Below are 5,959 nucleotides of genomic sequence, written 5' to 3'. Positions count from 1 at the left end.
AAATCACTTAATCGTGCTCCTAGTAATCATTTTTCATTTGAATGACTCAAAATGAATCAATTTTTACTTTTAAGCAGCTCAAAAACCTTGTATTTAATGCATTTTTGTACCTTTACCTATCACTCGGCTTCCAAAGGATTTTCAACTTAGCATCCACTCGATAGCTATTCTCACTCGACATCTACTAACTTTGTTAGTAACTCGACCACCACTACAATTTTTACTTGGCTTCCACTTGACTTCTTAACTCGACATCCAAAGCAATTTCACTCAGCAACCAAAGATAGCTTGACATCATCATTCAAGTTTTGTCTCAACATCTTATCTCATACAAATTTATACTTTCCAGTGCTTCATCATGGTTTAGGGCTGATGTATGATACCTCCTTATATGTATCAGCCCCATAGGCTCATCTTGTGATTAGTTGGATGAGATATGATCACTTGACCTCATGGGTGAAGTGATCCTTCCATTGGATGTACTTGGTCCATCCTTTTTATGCCATGTCTTCTTTATGTCTATTCTAATGTGTGCCTCCTTGTCAACCTTTTCTTTGCCATTATTTACTTCAGTCCTTGGTGCCTTGGCCTTTGTTAGACAATTCTTGCTAACATGTCTAGTTTTCAAGCAACTGAAGCAAGTAGTTTAGTTCAACCATCTTTTATAGTTCCCCTTGAAATGTGTTCTTATGCAATTTTAGGGTATGTGACCATACTCTTGATAATAGTAACAGCTTTTCCTTGTATCATAGTCCCAATGGTAATGGTGTAAATAGTTGTCCCTTTTTACATGTTGATTTGGTGTTCACATAGGCTTTGATCTACATTCAAAGGCTCTATGTCCATACTTCTTGCAATTAAGATAGTGCCCATCAAATCTTTTTGTCCTTGTGACTTTAGACCTGTAGTCTTGTGTCATATGTCCTTGCATGTTGCACTTGTGACAATAACACTTTCTTTTGGGTGTGTTTGGCTTATTGATCCTTCTACTCTTGCAAACATTAGAAGTATGCCCCTTTTTATTATAATAATGACAAGTGGTTTTAGAATCCTTACCTTTGTCACTTCTTTTCTTAGCACTCTTTGATGATTCCCCAACTTTAGTGCTGATGTATCCAAGTCCTGATGTATCATGGGCTGATCTTGGGGATTTCAACAACTGTTCAAAGTACTTGATAGCTTCACTTGACTTGTTGAGATTCTCTGCTATTTTTTTTTCTCTATTCAATTCATTTTGTAGTTGTTCATTCTGCATCCTCAAAGTAGAGATCTCAATATCTTTCATATTGAGTTCATGATAAAGATTCATCAGTTAGGCAAGTGTATCCATCTGCATGTTTGAGATCCTTGTTAATTCAGTACATTTTTCTTCAAGTCTATTTGCAAGATTTCTTTTTTCATCTTCTATCATGACCCTATTCTCAACTGATCTTTTCTTTTGTTCAGTGATTTCACATAACATCATGGCCTGTGATTCATGCTCTATCTTAAGAGTTCTTATCTCTTCTACTTGAAATCTATTTTTCTCCATCAGTTCTACTATTGCTACATCAAATTCTTTGGAATCTCCTTTGGAAAATACTTGTGTGGTTTCAATCTCCTTGTAGTGAATATCATTTTTGGCTATAGCTATTTCCTTCCTTCTTTTTAAGGAATTTCTTAATTCCTCTCTAGCTTCTTCTACCTTGTGTAGAGCAAGATGCACATCTATCACTTGGTTCTCAATGATCTTTCCAAGTTTGAAAAATTCCATCTTCATATCTTTTCCTACAAGCTGTTAGGCTTCTTCTTAAGAGAACTTGGCTCTAATACCAATTGTTGGAATGTCTTAATGGGAAGAATGCTTCTAAGAAGGGGGGTGAATTAGAAGTACTGGCTTTTAAACCTCTTTTAAACCCTTAATAACATATAATTAAAATTAACATGCATGCATATAAAAATTAAAAAATCATGAGAAACAAACATGCATCACCACATAACACTTGAGATTTTGGTAACTCAGAAACCCTCCAGGAATAAGAAGGTAAAACTGGGGTGGGGATGATACACACAAAATTACTGCAGCAATTGATTTCAACCACTTCAAATGGTTTTCCTTGTTAAAGGCCTGCCCTGTTAAAGGCTACAACACACTGTTAAATGTGACCATGTTAAAGGATTTCTACACCCTATTAGGAGTGTGCCTTTTTAGAGGACTTAAGAACATTCAACTTAGAATGCCACCCTATTAAAGGATTTACATAAGGTTGTTAAACCTACCCAAGTCCATGGGATTTCCAAGTTCCTAATACAATTGTGAGAGAGTATTAGAATAATACAACTGATCTAATGCAATCTCTGATGCTGATCTCAGGTACTTGTTCTACTCTTACTATTAACTGATCTCTATTAGATCTGATCTATTGATTGTGTTCCTTGTTCTCTTCTGATCAACTAGATGTGTAAATGTTATCCTTTCCTCAAAATCTTTGACACCAATGTTCTGCAACAACCTTAATAGGCTCTTCTTTTCCTTCTTCTCATGATTCCTTTCTCCTCTCTATGTTCATTAGCATCAAGACTCCCTTATAAAGATTAGTGGTCCATCATGCATCCTTGATAGGAACATCTAGTAAGTGTTTACACTATGGGGTATCTACAACCAACTTATATGACTATGCTGACTTAGATTTGGTAGGGGATATTGATACTAGGTAGAGTACTATAGGTTATGTATTTATTGTAAGTGGGGCAGTAGTGAGCTAGGTTTCTAGGCTACAGAAGGTGAATGTTTTATCCACTATAGAGGCAGAGTATGTTGTTGCTACCAAGGCAGCCAAGGAGATGATATGACTTTAGCTCTTCATGGAAGAATTGGGACATCCATAGAAGGATAGTTATTTCTTTATAGATAGTCAAACTATCAATCATCTTGTGAAGAATTATGCTTTGCATTCAAAGACAAAACACATTCAGTTGTGGTACCATTTCATTTGGTCAATTTTGGATGATGGACAATTAAAGTTGGACAAGATACATAAAGATGAAAATCTAGTGGATATGTTTACAAAGGTAGTGAAAAGGGAGAAGCTAAATTTCTATTTACCTTTGGTTGGTCTTCTAGAATGAGAAAAATAAAAGAACAATAGAGTCTAGGGTGGTTTGATCTAGTGGAAATCCCATGTCGTAGTGGTATTGCTATAGGATTAGTCTCCAAGTGGGAGATTGTTGTCTAGTGTGGAGTGGGATCAGACCCCAAGTGGGAGATTATTAGTTTGTGGTGACTAATCAGGGAAGTATTGTACGTACTTCATAAAAAAAAATTGGCTACTATATCACCAATTGGTTATTATTCGCCAATTTACGGCCAACATGTTGTAACTAATTTTAACCCTAAAGTAGCAAAAATACTTGTATAAAAAGGCTTAGGGTAAGGGAAATTTTAATAAGGTGTGATGCAAAATTGCTTCTTGTGGTGGTATTGATTTGTAAAGGATTATGGATTGTAATCAGGTTGTAATCACTGGATTTTAATAATATTGGACTTATTGTTTGGTGGATGTAGCCTAGGGCTTGGGTGAAGCACATTAAATCTTGTTGTCTTGTGTTCTCTTCTATGTGATCTATTATTATATTTTATTGGTTACATTTGCATGTAATTATTATTTATCTCTATGGTTAAACCTACTAGCATCAGTGAAGTGTTTCATAATTTTTGGAAGAAAATGTTATATCAAGAGAGATGATGACATTAGTAAGTTTGATGCAAGAAGTGATGAAGGTATGTTCCTTGGTTATTCATTGAAAATAAAATCTTGTAGATGTTTTAACTAGAGAACTAAACCTATTATTGAGAGCACAAATGTAAAACTGAATGAGAAGTTTGGAGTTCAAGAGAAAATGATTGATTATAATTTTGATGATGAAGAAGTTAATCCTAAGCCTACCCAACAAAATGTTGAGACCCTTTATGAGACTAACAATGATTTAAAAAATGACATTCAAGTTGTAGAATAGAGAGAGGAACCAAGATATAAACCTAGAGTAGAAGTAAGATTTGAGATAGTGACACCAACACCAAACAAGAGTTTGACAAAGAATCACCCTACTGATCAAATTATTGGAAACAAAGATAGAGGAGTTATGACAAGAAACATAGTACATACATAATTATGTTTGATTTCTCAAGTTGAACCAAAGAGTGTAGGTGAAGCATATAAGGATGATTATTATATTCAAGTAATAAAGGAAGAACTAGATCAAATTACAAAGAATGAAACATGGGAATTGGTCCCTAGACCTAAGGATAAGAATGTTATAGGAACTAAGTGGGTTTTCAAGAACAAGACGGATGAACAAGGTGAGGTTTTGAGAAACAAAGCTAGACTGGTGTGCATAGGATATTCACAGCAAGAAGGTATAGACTATGAAGAAAATTTTGCATCTATTTCCAAAATTGAAACAATAAGAATTGAAAAGGTACAAACAAGAAACCTTAAGAAACCTTATGAGTTATGGTTTGGACATGCACCATCAATGAACTATTTCAAAAAAATTGGAAGAAAATGTTAAATCAAGAGAGATGATGACATTAGTAAGTTTGATACAAGAAGTAATGATGGTATGTTCCTTCGTTATTCATTCAAATTAAAATCTTATAGATGTTTTAATCAGAGAATGAAGTCTATTTTTGGGAGCACAAATGTAAAACTAGATGAGAAGTTTGGAGTTCAAGAGAGAATGATTGATTATAATTTTGATGATGAAGAAGCTAATCCTAAGCCTATCCAAGAAAATTTTGAGACCTTTTATGAGACTAACAATGATTTGAAAAATGACATTCAAGTTGTGGAACAAAGAGAGAAACCAAGATATGATCCTAGAGAAAATTTAAGAGTTGAGACATTCACACCAACACCAAACAAGAGTTTGAAAAAGAATCACCCTGCTGATCAGATTATTGGAAACATAGATAGAGGAGTTATGACAAGTTATAGAATTATGTTTGTTTTCTCAAGTATACCAAATAGTGCAAGTGAAGCATGTAAGGATGATTATTAAATTCAAGTATTAAAGGAAGAACTAGATCAGATTATGAAGAATGAAACATGGGAATTGGTCTCTAGAACTAAGGATAAGAATGTTATAGGAACTAAGTAGGTTTTCAAGAGCAAGATGAATGAACAAGGCGAGTTTGTGAGAAACAAAGCTAGATTGGTATGCAAAGGATATTCGTAGCAAGAAGGTATAAACTATGAAGAAACATTTTCACTTGTATCTAGAATTAAAGTAGTAAGAATGTTCTTGGCTTATGCAACAAACAAAAAGTTCAAAGTTTATTAGATGGATGTTAAGTCATAAATTCTAGATGGGGATCTTGAAGAAGAAATCTACATTGAGAATCCTGAAGGATTTTCTTTAACAGAAGAAGGAGATATGGTATGCAAGTTTAAGAAATAATTGTATGGAATTAAGAAAGCACCTATAACCTGGTGTGTGAGGTTGGATAAGTATTTGAAAAAATTAAGATTTGCTAAAGGCACTACAGATAGTAACTTATGTCTAAAATAAATTGATAATGGTTTGTTGATTATTGTGATATTTTTGGATGATATAATCTTTGGATGTAGTGATGAAATAAGTCATAAAATTCCTAATGAAATGAAGAATGAGTTTGAGATGAGCATGATGGATGAGATGAAATATTTATATGGTTTACAAATTTCGCAAAATAATGATGGTGTTTTCCTATCACAAACTAATTATTTGAAAGAATTGTTGAAGAGATTTGGCTTGGAAAGTTGTAAGGCTCTTGGTATACCTATGATAATTGATCAAAAGCTATCTAGCAAAGATGAGACATCCACAATTAAGAATAAGAAGTACAGATCCATGATTAGAGGTTTATAATATCTAATTCACACAAGACCAGATATAATAAGTTGCAGTTGGTATAGTAGCAAGATTTCAAGCCAATCTT

Source organism: Cupressus sempervirens, chromosome 1, assembly GCF_028749045.1.
Source record: "Cupressus sempervirens isolate cs-2001-9-10 chromosome 1, ASM2874904v1, whole genome shotgun sequence".
Taxonomy (NCBI): Eukaryota; Viridiplantae; Streptophyta; class Pinopsida; order Cupressales; family Cupressaceae; genus Cupressus; species Cupressus sempervirens.
Note: the sequence above shows the minus strand (reverse complement) of the source record.